Here is a 14,568-nt window from a genome sequence, read left to right as displayed (position 1 = left end):
ATCTACATTTGGGTATTTTTTCAGTTTATTTAAGCATCAAAATGCTACAAAGCATGGTAAACACCCTATATGGGAAAACAAAATAACATTATAAAAAATTAGTATTTTGAGCATTTTTGAGCTTCTTACGCACCAAAACGCTAAAAGGAGTGCAAAACACCCTTCATGGAGAAACAGAACAACATTACCAAAAACATGTGTTTTCAGTGATTTTGAGCTTGTTAGGTACCAAAACAACAAAATGCATGCAAAGTAGCCAATATCGGAAAACGAAACAATATTAACAGAAACGTGTATAATGAGTGTTTTTGAGCTTCTTAAGTACCAAAACACTAAAACACATGTATAGCACTCTATATAGAAAAATGGAAAATTACCAAAATCGTGTATTATGACTGTTTTCCCCATGTTAGTTACCAATGCTAAAATGTAAGCAGTGCACATGAAGAAAAGAACATTACCAAAAACGTGTATTATGAGTGTTTTGAGCTTGTAGTTATCAAAACGGCAAAATGCATGTAAAACATCGTATATTGGGGTAGCAAAACGACATTACTAGAAACGTGTCATTTGGGTGTTTTTGTGCATATTAGGCACCAAAACGCTAAAAAAAAAAAAAAAAAAAAAAAAACATGGAAAACACCCTACATGAAAAAAAAATATATATATATATATATATTTTGAGTGTTTTAAGGTTCTTACGTACCAAAATTTTAACAAGCTTGGAAAACACCCATAATGGAAAAACAAAACATTACCAGAAATGTGTATTTTGATTGTTTTCAACTTGTTAAGTACCAAAACACCTAAAGTATGCAAAGTACCCAATGTGGGGAAATGAAACGATATTAACAAAAACGTGTATTAGAAGTGTTTTTAAACTTCTAAGGTACCAAAACCCTCAAACACATGAACAGCACTCTATACAAAGAAAGAGAATAACATTACGAAAAATGTGTATTATGAGTGTTTTTCCCCATGTTAGATGGCAAAATGCCAAAATGCATACAAAGCACCGTATATAAAGAAATAGAACATCATTACCAAATACGTGTATTATAACTCTTTTTAAGCATGTTAGATACCTAAACGCCAAACCACATGCTAAGTAGCCTATATATGAAAAGGAAACAATATTACCAGAAATGTGTCTTTTGAGTTTTAAATTTTTTTTGTACCAAAAACGGTAAAACGCTTGCAAAACACCCTCTATGGAGAAACAGAATAAAATTTCCAAAAACGTGTATTTTGACTGTTTTTGAGCTTGTTAGGTACCAAAACGTCTAAATGCATGAAAAGCACCATATATGGGATAATGAAAGGACATTATCTGAAACCCATCATATGGGTGTTTTTGGGGCATACTAGACACCAAAACACTATTTGGAAAAAAAAAAAAGTCTTTATCGTTTTTGAGCTTCCTACATAACAAAACACTAAAACGCGTGCAAAACACCTTTCATGGATAGATAGAACAACATTATTTTGAGTGTTTTCAGTTTGGTAGATACTAAAATGTCAAAATGCATACAAAGTACCCAAAACATGTTAGGTACCAAAACTCCAAAATGCATTTAAAGCACCCTATATGAAGAAACAGAACAACATTCCCAAAAACGTTTATTATGACTGTTTTTGAGTTTGTTAGGTACCAAAAAGCCAAAGGGCTTGCAAGGCACTCTATAAAAAAAAAAATAAAAAAAAAGATAAAAGAAGATAAATAAATAAAAAAAATAATAATAATAAATAAATAAATAAAAAATGTATCTTTTGAGTGTTTTTCGGCTTCTTATGTAGCAAAACGCTAAAACGCATGCAAAACAAAATTTATGGAGAAACATAAGAACATTTGAGTGTTTTTGAGCTTGTTAGTTACTGAAATGTCAAAAATACACGCAAAGCACCCTATATGTGGTAATGAAACGACATTACCAGGAACGTGTCATTTGGTGTTTTGGGACGTATTACGCACCTAAACGCTAAAAAGGATGGAAAAGACTGTATATGAGGAAACAAAAAAAAAAGCGTGTCTTTTGAATGTTTTTGAGCTTCTTATGCACCAAATGTTAACAGGCATGTAAGACACCCTTTAAGGAGGAGCAACAACTTTACCGGAAACGTGTTTTGAGTATTTCTGAGCTTCTTACGTACCAAGACGTTACAACGCGTGGAAAATATCCTTTATGGAGAAACAGAACGACATTATCAAAAACGTGTATTTTGAGTGTTTTTAAGCTTGTTAGGTACTAAAACACCAAAATGCATATAAAGCACCCTATATGAAGAAACAGATCAACATTACCAAGAACGTGTATTATGAATGAGTTTGTTAGGTACCAAAACAACAAAGTGCATGCAAAGCACCAATGTGGGAAAAGAAAACAACATTACCAAAAAAAGTGTCTTTTAAGAGTTTTTTCTGCTTCTTACGTATCAAAACGCTTAAACGCATGCAAAACACTTTTTATGAAGAGATTACCAAAAACGTATATATATATATATATATATATATATATATATATATATATATATATATATATATATATATATATATATATATATATATATATATATATATATATATATATATATATACTTTACTGTATGTAAAGCGTATGTACCTCATGTCATTATTCCTCATCATTTATAAGTGAAATGTTCAATAGTTTTCTATTTGCATGAAAACGAGTAATATGTGTAAGTATCAGTATTTAATGCTATATTAAGCACCGAAGCCGATGCTCACTTGTTAGTAGTGTGGGGTTAACCTGCTAGTCGCCTGCAGGCATCACTCACGGCCAAGTCGCGCTCAGACAAAGACGGGCAGGATGGTGACCGAGGTAAATACTTTAATTTTGTAGTTAAAACTGATTGTCATAGTGCTAAGTCAATTGCATGTATTGTTAATGAATATTGTAATATGTTGAAAGTGTTTAATATCAGTGTATAATGTTATTTTGTAAGAAATTGAGACCGAGAACTTGTTCGCAGTTCTTACGGTCATGCCTACCTCATCAATAAACGTCAGAGAGAGAACTGCCTTTCCTCGACCCTACGATGATGGGTGTGATCAGTAAAACAGATCACCTGAGAGCCAATTGATGCCCAGCCGGTGAGGCTACAGTAAGAACTCGACCTACAAGCAAGAAATTGGCTCCATGTGAAACCGTAGCAAGAGTGAGTCACAGGACGAGGGGACGCTGACATAAGCCTAAAGGTTGACCTCTGAGGCCCCAGGGTCAGCTCTACCCTTGACGACAACCACTCCCTTCTACCCACTGTGCCTCGCCACCATTTTGTAGAACCCATGGTCACAGGCAAGAAAGTATAATAGTATGTATGTGCACTGAATTGAGTAGCCTAAGTGAAAATTACCCACAATTAGCTAATATTAAGAGTGGTAATTTTAAATTGCTCTTTCAGTGTCTCAGTATTGACACAATTAAGTTGTTAGATATGTCTGATACTGAGGAAATTAATGCCGTAGATGGCCTTAGGGAAGGTGAGGGTGAGCAAGTGGACAGGGATCAAACTTGTATTGAAGAAGTTAGTGTCAGGGAGCGAGTGCCAACCGATAAAGGAAGAGAATATCAAGTCAGTGTAACCAAAGGAAGAGCAGAGTCCTGTAAGCGTAAATGGAGCAGTGTTACCAGCAAAATTAAGAAAGGATTAAAAATTGTAATTAGCCCCTTTGAATTAGAGCCCATGTCAAGTGAAGTAATAGAGGCATTTCAGCAGTATTATGTGGAATACACAAAGCTGGTGGAACTAGAGCCAGAAAGGTCAGAGGAGCTAAATGAAGAGCTGGAACACAACAAGTTCACCATGAAATATTAGAAAGTATAGAATGTAAAAGAAACGAGTTAAAGAATGACAGAGGATCAATTTGTTCTAGCAAACGGTCTAGACATTCTAGAGTCTCATCTACTTCATCACGTTCATCAGCACAAAGAAAGCAAGAAGTAGCAGCAAAGGTAGCCAGACTTAGAAAGGAAATGGAATATCATGATAGTTTAGCAGAGGCAGAAGTTAGGTTAGCTAGAGACCAGGCAATGTTTGCAAAGATCTCAGGTGATCTGTTTTACTGATCACACCCATCATCGTAGGGTCGAGGAAAGGCAGTTCTCTCTCTGACGTTTATTGATGAGGTAGGCATGACCGTAAGAACTGCGAACAAGTTCTCGGTCTCAATTTCTTACAAAATAACATTATACACTGATATTAAACACTTTCAACATATTACAATATTCATTAACAATACATGCAATTGACTTAGCACTATGACAATCAGTTTTTACTACAAAATTAAAGTATTCACCTCGGTCACCATCCTGCCCGTCTTTGTCTGAGCGCGACTTGGCCGTGAGTGATGCCCCAAGGCGACTAGCAGGTTAACCCCACACTACCAACAAGTGAGCATCGGCTTCGGTGCTTAATATAGCATTAAATACTGATACTCACACATATTACACGTTTTCATGCAAATAGAAAACTATTGAACATTTCACTTATATATGCCGAGGAATAATCACATGAGGTACATACGCTTTACACACAGTAACATGGCTCCCCTAAATTGTGTAACAATTTACCTTAAATTAAGATTAGTATGTACCTTAAAACTAGGATTAGCACATAATATGTTTTGTTACATTGGCTAATTGGCGGGGATGCTCCGGTCTATTATTATGCATTACCTTCTAACAGCAATACTAGACTATGTACTGGCCTCTCTATGATGGTCCTGTTTGCCTTTATGTGTCTTCCCTGGTTGTCGAGATTACAGTCTGAAACCAGGACCTTAACCTTTCTTACTAGGCCATCATGATCAGGAGATACTTCTGTTACTCTTCCCAGTTTCCACTGGTTCCTTGCTAAATTCTGATCTTTGATGATAACTATGTCATTTACACTGAGATTCCGCTTTGGTGTTGTCCACTTATTTCTAAGCTGTAGGAATTGCACATACTCCTTTTTCCACCTGGACCAGAAATGCTTGGCCAGGTATTGTGCTCTGCGCCATCTCTTTATGCAGTACAGGTCCTTCTTAATGAAAATGCTTGGAGGAGGCAGTACTACCTTTGTTTTCATAGTTAACAAATTACTGGGTGTCAACGGTGTAAGACTTTCTGGGGAGTTAAGATGGTCCACAGTTAGGGGATGACCATTAACTATATTTTCTGCTTCAACTAGGAAGGTTCTCAGATCTTGGTCATCTAACTGGGTACCATGCTGATCAAGCAACACAGAGAGTACATTTCTCACTGTGCGTATCTGCCTCTCCCAAACACCTCCCATGTGACTGGAATTGGGTACATTCATGTTAAAAGCAATCCAGTCACACTGATCTTTCACGAGTTCTTGTCTGACTTTATTGTTATTTAATTCTTTTAAGCATTTCTCATACTCTGATTTGGCTCCTACAAAGTTAGTTCCTTGGTCACATCTCAACTGTCTTACGGGCCCTCTTCGTCCTACAAAGCGACGGTATGCACTTAGGAAGGAACTTGTATCCGTGCTGTTGGCTGTCTCTATGTGCACAGCTCTACATGCCATGCAAGTAAAGAGCACTCCATACCTTTTAATCTCTTTACGCCCCTCTTTGACATAGAAAGGGCCAAAGAAATCTACTGCTGAGTATGTAAAAAGGAGGTGATGGTTCTAGTCTGTCAATAGGCAGGTCTGCCATCTTCTGTCCCTGTGTTGTACTTCTAACTTTACGACAGATAATGCACTTTGAAATGTGCCTTGATACTAGGGATGATCCTCCTACTATCCAGTATCCACATGACCTGATTTCATTTAAAGTTATGCCCCTGCCTTGATGATTTGTCCTTTTGTGATGGTGGCATATTATCAGCTGGGTTATGTGAGATGTTTTGGGGAGGATGACTGGATGTTTGGATTCATCTGTCAAATTAGAAAGCCTCAATCTTCCTCCTACTCTCATGATACCATTTTTGTCAATGAAGGGATCTAACTTATAGAGGGAACTAGTCTTGTCTATCACCTTTGTTCCCTTGCCATTGTCTCCTTTAATTAAAGAATTATGGTTAGCAGATGATTTCAGTACATTTATTTCCTTCTGGAATGCCTTTGCTTGCAGTTGTTTTATAATTACATTTTCAGCTTCTGACACTTCTGCTACATTTACTGGCTTATATGTGTTTCCCTTTACTTTAGTAGTGCCATCACCTTTTCCTCTGAAGCTGTTCAGAAGCTTGAGGCATACAGCAACTGCCCTCTTTGCTTTAAACCAATCAGAAAAATACTCAAGTCTTTCTAGTATATCTGTGGGCTGTTGTGTACCTACAGCATGGCATACAACTTTCTTCACTTCTGGATCATTCTCATTTATGACCTTGTACTGGGAATGGCTATCCATTTTGCTATGTTGCCAAAGGAATTCTGGGCCATTCCACCAGATCTTGCTATTACACAATTCATCTGCTGTCATGCCTCTAGATGCATGATCTGCTGGGTTATACTGCGTCTCTACAAATTTCCACTGATCTGGTGAAGTGTGATCTCTTATTGTTTCTACTCTATTTGCAACATATACATGGAATCTCTTTGCTTCATTTGCAATGTAACCAAGGACTACTTTGCTGTCTGTCCAAAATACTTCTTCCACATTATTATACTCAAGTTCTCCCTTCAAGAGTTTATGGATTCTAACTGACACCACTGCTGCTGCTAGTTCTAGTCTGGGAATTGTTATGGTTTTTTAGAGGTGTGACACGTGACTTTGCCATTACTAATGCACAATGAAGTTGGCCAGTCTTGCTAATTAATCTAATATATGAGCACTGGCCATATCCCTCTTGACAGGCATCTGAAAAGTGATGGAGTTCAACCTTTTCTACTTCCCCAAAGTCATCAGGTTTGTAGCATCTAGGTACCTTTAACTGATCTAGTTTGTGCAGCTCATCCTTCCATTTTATCCATTTAGGTTTGACATAATCTGGCACCTCATCATCCCAATCAACTGCATTCTTACATAATTCTTGTAAAATTTGCTTTCCAGTCAGTATGAGAGGTGACACTAGACCTAATGGATCATATATAGAGCTCACTGTTGACAGAATGCCTCTCCTGGTGAGTGGCTTGTCTTTCAGCTTTATTCTAAATTGAAATGTGTCAGATTCTATGCACCACTCAACTCCCAAAGTTCTTTCTATAGGCAGTGTGTCTTCATTCTTACTAAAATCCAAACTTTTAATTCCATCTGCTCTCTCATGAGGAGAAATTGCAGCTAATACATCTTTGTTGTTTGACAAGAACTTATGAAGGTTAAAACCTCCCTTGTAACATAATTCTTTGCTCTGCTGAATAAGAGTGACAGCTTCATCCATTGTAGCTACTGACTTCAAACCATCATCAACATAAAAGTTGTTTCTTACAAACTTGGCTGCATCAGATCCACACCCGTAGTCATCTGCAACTTTCTTAAGAGCAAAGTTGGCTACACTTGGAGATGAAGTAGCTCCAAACAGGTGAGCTGTCATCCTGTATTCAGCTATCTTATTATTAAGGTCACCATTTTCCCACCAAAGGAATCTTAACATGTCTCTGTGTTCTGGGTTGACCTTCACTTGATGGTACATTGCTTCTATATCACATACAAGTGCAATGCTTTCTTGCCTAAACCTACACAACACTCCAATAAGTTTGTTGGTAAGGTCTGAGCCTTGTAACAGGTGACTGTTTAATGACTGGTTCCTGTAGTTTGCACTACAGTCAAATACAACTCTTAACTTCTTTGGCTTTCTCGGATGATAGACTCCATGATGTGGAATGTACCAGACCTTACCATCATTCCTAACTAAATCCTTTGTCGGTACAACCTCTGCATAACCTTTTGTAATCATATCATCCATGAACACTTTGTAATCACCTTTGTGTTGATTATCCTTCTCAAGTTTAGCTCTTAACTTCTTGAGTCTCTGCTCTGCTAATAGTTTGTTGTTTGGAAGCTTGACGTTATCATCTTTAAGAGGAAGGGGCAACTCATAATGGCCATCCTTCAGCTGATGTACTCCTTCTTTCATCTTACTCATAAACCTTTTATCTTCATATGATAATGGAGTGTCAGCTGACTTTCTATCACTGAAGTCAAGTTCAAACATATCTCTCACTTGAGAAGGATTAATCATCTCTTTGGTTTTAGTAGGAACCACTAAGAAATTAACCCTCTTTTCTTCATTGATTTCTACTTCTTGTGTCACTGTTCTGTAGACTACCACTGTATCCTCCAATGGACTTGAATGGGGTGAGATTTTACCAATGATCCCCCAACCTAGCTCTGTCCTACGGGCATAGGGATGCTTCTTGCTATCACCTGCTATTTGCTCTTCTGACATAATGGCTTCTGCACAATCAAGACCAATGAGAAGTCCTATGTCAATGTTTGGGTCATATTTCATTAGTTTGTCAGAGATTGCCTTTAAGTGGGGCCAGTCGCAAGCAGTCTCGGGCCTTGGTATCTGACTCCGTCCAGCTGAAATGTTTTCTGTTGAATATGCTGAAGGGACTGATATTTCCACTTTTTCGTTATAACCTCTTACTTTAAGTCCATGAATTTTGATAGAATCAGTGATTTGTTTTCCACTTATTGTATGGATATTGAGTGACACTGATGGTCCACTAACTCCCAATTTATTCAGAGTGCTTTCCTTGATGAATGAAGCATCAGACTGCTCATCCAGCAGGGCATACACTAAAAATTTATTCTCTTCGTTACTAACATGATGTAACCATACAGGAACTATCATGGTGTGCATGTCATGTGTCACTGATTCTGTAACTTTGACCTTATTTGCTACTACTGTGGGTTTATCATCTTTAGGCTGAGTTGCTTGTGCTGGCACCCTTTGGCTCTCAGTTCTTGTCATGTCATCATTGTGAAGAGCTGTGGGATGGTATCTCTGACATACTTTACAAACTTTCCTTCTTCTACAATCCTTTCCTTTGTGACCCATTTTTAGACACCCTGTACATAACCGTTTTTCTTTAGCAAATTTGTACCTAGTATTACCATCAAGTTTGGCAAATTCCTTGCAATCATCTAAATCATGATCCTTTGTACAGTAGTGACAGAATCGTCCTTTCCTTTCCTGGTCCTTGGGATACAGTTTGTTGGCTTGTACATTTACTTTACTTTGGAATGACCACATTGGTTTTTCCTCAATTGATTTAGCCATGAAAGTTCTACTCCCTCTATTCTTTGTCATGATGTTTGATTCCCTTGGTTTCCAATTGGTTGCCCTTGTTTGAGTTTTGATCCAATCATTTACTTCCTTACTTACTGAATTCCAGGAAAGAAATGGATTGCTTGCTCCTTTTGCTTCTTTCTGGACAAATTCACATAACATTTCAAAGGGTGGGTGGTGCTCTTCATTGCTACTAGAAGTGTTATTACTGTTAGTATCAAGATATATCATCGCTTGCTTTCTCCAGTCATGAACAACATGTTCAGGAAGTTTTGCTAGCACCTTTCTCTGCTCTCTAGGGTCATTCAGAAATGACAAATAAGAAGTGTGTTTCATTGCAGCTAAACAGCACTTCAAAAAATCTGAGAATGCTGTTAATGCTGGACCATTATGTGGAGAGATTGGTAGCTAATTCATTAACTTATTTGTGTAAGCATCAGCTATGATGCTTTTGTTTCCAAATCTATCACTAAGAATTTTCTTTGCTTGCACATAGTCAGCATCAGAGTTAAAGTGCATTAACATTTTAATGGCATCCTTTGCCTCACCAGTTGTATACCTCTCTAAGTAGGCAAGTCTCTCTTTACCAACAGAAGTTTTAGACTCTACATAAGTTTCAAAGTTTTTCAACCAACTTGGAAATTCCATGGGTTCTCCATCAAAAGTGTTAGGCTTTATTGGAGGGAGGCTCCACTTGGGATCAGGTATGTTGATTGCAAAGGTTCCCCCAGGATGGGAAAAGGATTTATGATTCTGTCTCACATTATTCACATTATTAGGCATGTTGACATTATGAGTGTGTCTACGAGAGCTTGGTACAAGACTTTGAGCTGTAGGGTTGAGATTTATTACCTGAGGTTCACTAAATATTTGTCCATCTACTTCATTTGTCATCAATTCATTATCTCTATTGCAAGAAGAAGGTTTCTGTGGGTCATGGAATGTAACATATTTGTGAGGCATGGCATTGTCACTTTGTGACAATTGCTTGTGCTTTCATTTCATTTTGTGACTCTATGTATTGTTGAAGATAACTTTGCTTCTCTACACTTTCATCATTACCTGGAAGCATTTTTACTTCTTCTTCAACTAAGCTAAGAGCATTAAGTTCTGCACTAGCAACTGCTAAATCTCTCTCTTTCTTTTTCTTTGAGAACATTGCTTCTGCCTCTGCTAAACTATCATGATATTCCATTTCCTTTCTAAGTCTGGCTACCTTTGCTGCTGCTTCTTGCTTTCTTTGTGCTGCTGATGAACGTGATGAAGTAGATGAGACTCTAGAATGTCTAGACCGTTTGCTAGAACAAATTGATCCTCTGTCATTCTTTAACTCGTTTCTTTTACATTCTATACTTTCTAATATTTCATGGTGAACTTGTTGATTGTGTTCCAGCTCTTCATTTAGCTCCTCTGACCTTTCTGGCTCTAGTTCCACCAGCTTTGTGTATTCCACATAATACTGCTGAAATGCCTCTATTACTTCACTTGACATGGGCTCTAATTCAAAGGGGCTAATTACAATTTTTAATCCTTTCTTAATTTTGCTGGTAACACTGCTCCATTTACGCTTACAGGACTCTGCTCTTCCTTTGGTTACACTGACTTGATATTCTCTTCCTTTGTCGGTCAGTACTCGCTCCCTGACACTAACTTCTTCAATACAAGTTTGATCCCTGTCCACTTGCTCACCCTCACCTTCCCTAAGGCCATCTACGGCATTAATTTCCTCAGTATCAGACATATCTAACAAATTAATTGTGTCAATACTGAGACACTGAAAGAACAATTAAAATTACCACTCTTAATACTAGCTAATTGTGGGTAATTTTCACTTAGGCTACTCAATTCAGTGCACATACATAATATTATACTTTCTTGCCTGTGACCATGGGTTCTACAAAATGGTGGCGAGGCACAGTGGGTAGAAGGGAGTGGTTGTCGTCAAGGGTAGAGCTGACCCCGGGGCCTTAGAGGTCAACCTTTAGGCTTACGTCAGCGTCCCCTCGTCCTGTGACTCACTCTTGCTACGGTTTCACATGGAGCCAATTTCTTGCTTGTAGGCCGAGTTCTTACTGTAGCCGCACCGGCTGGGCATCAATTGGCTCTCAGGTGATCTGTTTTACTGATCACACCCATCATCGTAGGGTCGAGGAAAGGCAGTTCTCTCTCTGACGTTTATTGATGAGGTAGGCATGACCGTAAGAACTGCGAACAAGTTCTCGGTCTCAATTTCTTACAAAATAACATTATACACTGATATTAAACACTTTCAACATATTACAATATTCATTAACAATACATGCAATTGACTTAGCACTATGACAATCAGTTTTTACTACAAAATTAAAGTATTTACCTCGGTCACCATCCTGCCTGTCTTTGTCTGAGCGCGACTTGGCCGTGAGTGATGCCCGAAGGCGACTAGCAGGTTAACCCCACACTACCAACAAGTGAGCATCGGCTTCGGTGCTTAATATAGCATTAAATACTGATACTCACACATATTACACGTTTTCATGCAAGTAGAAAACTATTGAACATTTCACTTATATATGCCGAGGAATAATCACATGAGGTACATACGCTTTACACACAGTAACAAGCATCATAGCTGATGCTTACACAAATAAGTTAATAAATTGGCTACCAATCTCTCCGCATAATGGTCCAGCATTAACAGCATTCTCAGATTTTTTGAAGTGCTGTTTAGCTGCAATGAAACACACTTCTTATTTGTCATTTCTGAATGATCCTAGAGAGCAGAGAAAGGTGCTAGCAAAACTCCCTGAACATGTTGTTCATGACTGGAGAAAGCAAGCGATGATATATCTTGATACTAACAGTAATAACACTTCTAGTAGCAATGAAGAGCACCACCCACCCTTTGAAATGTTATGTGAATTTGTCCAGAAAGAAGCAAAAGGAGCAAGCAATCCATTTCTTTCCTGGAATTCAGTAAGTAGGGAAGTAAATGACTGGATCAAAACTCACACAAAGGCAACCAATTGGAAACCAAGGGAATCAAACATCATGACAAAGAATAGAAAAAGTAGAACTTTCATGGCTAAAGCAATTGAGGAAAAACCAATGTGGTCATTCCAAAGTAAAGTAAATGTACAAGCCAACAAACAGTATCCCAAGGACCTGGAAAGGAAAGGACGATTCTGTCACTACTGTACAAAGGATCATGATTTAGATGATTGCAAGGAATTTGCCAAACTTGATGGTAATACTAGGTACAAATTTGCTAAAGAAAAATGGTTATGTACAGGGTGTCTAAAAATGGGTCACAAAGGAAAGGATTGTAGAAGAAGGAAAGTTTGTAAAGTATGTCAGAGATACCATCCCACAGCTCTTCACAATGATGATGTGACAAGAACTGAGAGCCAAAAGGTGCCAGCACAAGCAACTCAGCCTAAAGATGATAAACCCACAGTAGTAGCAAATAAGGTCAAAGTTACAGAATCAGTGACACATGACATGCACACCATGATAGTTCCTGTATGGTTACATCATGTTAGTAATGAAGAGAATAAAGTTTTAGTGTATGCCCTGCTGGATGAGCAGTCTGATGCTTCATTCATCAAGGAAAGCACTCTGAATAAATTGGGAGTTAGTGGACCATCAGTGTCACTCAATATCCACACAATAAGTGGAAAACAAATCACTGATTCTATCAAAATTCATGGACTTAAAGTAAGAGGTTATAATGAAGAAGTGGATATATCAGTCCCTTCAGCATATTCAACAGAAAACATTTCAGCTGCACTGAGTCAGATACCAAGGCCCGAGACTGCTTGTGACTGGCCCCACTTAAAGGCAATCTCTGACAAACTAATGAAATATGACCCAAACATTGACATAGGACTCCTCATTGGTCTTGATTGTGCAGAAGCCATTATGGCAGAAGAGCAAATAGCAGGTGATAGGAAGAAGCATCCCTATGCTCGTAGGACAGAGCTAGGTTGGGGGATCATTGGTAAAATCTCACCCCATTCAAGTCCATTGGAGGATACAGTGGTAGTCTACAGAACAGTGACACAAGAAGTAGAAATCAATGAAGAAAAGAGGGTTAATTTCTTAGTGGTTCCTACTAAAACCAAAGAGATGATTAATCCTTCTCAAGTGAGAGATATGTTTGAACTTGACTTCAGTGATAGAAAGTCAGCTGACACTCCATTATCATATGAAGATAAAAAGGTTTATGAATAAGATGAAAGAAGGAGTACATCAGCTGAAGGATGGGCATTATGAGTTGCCCCTTCCTCTTAAAGATGATATTGTCAAGCTTCCAAACAACAAACTATTAGCAGAGCAGAGACTCAAGAAGTTAAGAGCTAAACTTGAGAAGGATAATCAACACAAAGGTGATTACAAAGTGTTCATGGATGATATGATTACAAAAGGTTATGCAGAGGTTGTACCGACAAAGGATTTAGTTAGGAATGATGGTAAGGTCTGGTACATTCCACATCATGGAGTCTATCATCCGAGAAAGCCAAAGAAGTTAAGAGTTGTATTTGACTGTAGTGCAAACTACAGGAACCAGTCATTAAACAGTCACCTGTTACAAGGCCCAGACCTTACCAACAAACTTATTGGAGTGTTGTGTAGGTTTAGGCAAGAAAGGATTGCACTTGTGTGTGATATAGAAGTAATGTACCATCAAGTGAAGGTCAACCCAGAACACAGAGACATGTTAAGATTCCTTTGGTGGGAAAATGGTGACCTTAATAATGAGATAGCTGAATGCAGGATGACAGCTCACCTGTTTGGAGCTACTTCATCTCCAAGTGTAGCCAACTTTGCTCTTAAGAAAGCTGCAGATGACTACGGGTGTGGATCTGATGCAGCCAAGTTTGTAAGAAATAACTTTTATGTTGATGATGGTTTGAAGTCAGTAGCTACAATGGATGAAGCTGTCACTCTTATTCAGCAGAGCAAAGAATTATGTTACAAGGGAGGTTTTAACCTTCATAAGTTCTTGTCAAACAACAAAGATGTATTAGCTGCAATTTCTCCTCAAGAGAGAGCAGATGGAATTAAAAGTTTGGATTTTAGTAAGAATGAAAGCACACTGCCTATAGAAAGAACTTTGGGAGTTGAGTGGTGCATAGAATCTGACACATTTCAATTTAGAATAAAGCTGAAAGACAAGCCACTCACCAGGAGAGGCATTCTGTCAACAGTGAGCTCTATACATGATCCATTAGGTCTAGTGTCACCTCTCATGCTGACTGGAAAGCAAATTTTACAAGAATTATGTAAGAATGCAGTTGATTGGGATGATGAGGTGCCAGATTATGTCAAACCTAAATGGTTAAAATGGAAGGATGAGCTGCACAAACTAGATCAG

The 14,568-nt window shown here is 38.1% G+C and overlaps 2 long non-coding RNA genes across 2 annotated transcripts; both read right to left on the bottom strand.

Annotated features, from left to right (window-relative positions):
* Window positions 1-4,122: 4,122 nt before the first annotated feature.
* On the bottom strand, window positions 4,123-4,916 carry LOC135100285 (uncharacterized). Its single transcript, XR_010268574.1, has 2 exons — window positions 4,319-4,916; window positions 4,123-4,167 (listed from the first exon to the last, which is right to left on the bottom strand). It is a non-coding gene; the product is annotated as an uncharacterized LOC135100285 (long non-coding RNA).
* Window positions 4,917-11,372: 6,456 nt separating this feature from the next.
* Window positions 11,373-11,794, bottom strand: LOC135100435 (uncharacterized). Its single transcript, XR_010268710.1, has 2 exons — window positions 11,569-11,794; window positions 11,373-11,417 (listed from the first exon to the last, which is right to left on the bottom strand). It is a non-coding gene; the product is annotated as an uncharacterized LOC135100435 (long non-coding RNA).
* Window positions 11,795-14,568: the final 2,774 nt, after the last annotated feature.

The sequence above is a fragment of the Scylla paramamosain genome, chromosome 5, assembly GCF_035594125.1.
Source record: "Scylla paramamosain isolate STU-SP2022 chromosome 5, ASM3559412v1, whole genome shotgun sequence".
Taxonomy (NCBI): Eukaryota; Metazoa; Arthropoda; class Malacostraca; order Decapoda; family Portunidae; genus Scylla; species Scylla paramamosain.
Note: the sequence above shows the minus strand (reverse complement) of the source record. Positions and strands in the feature narration are given on the sequence as shown.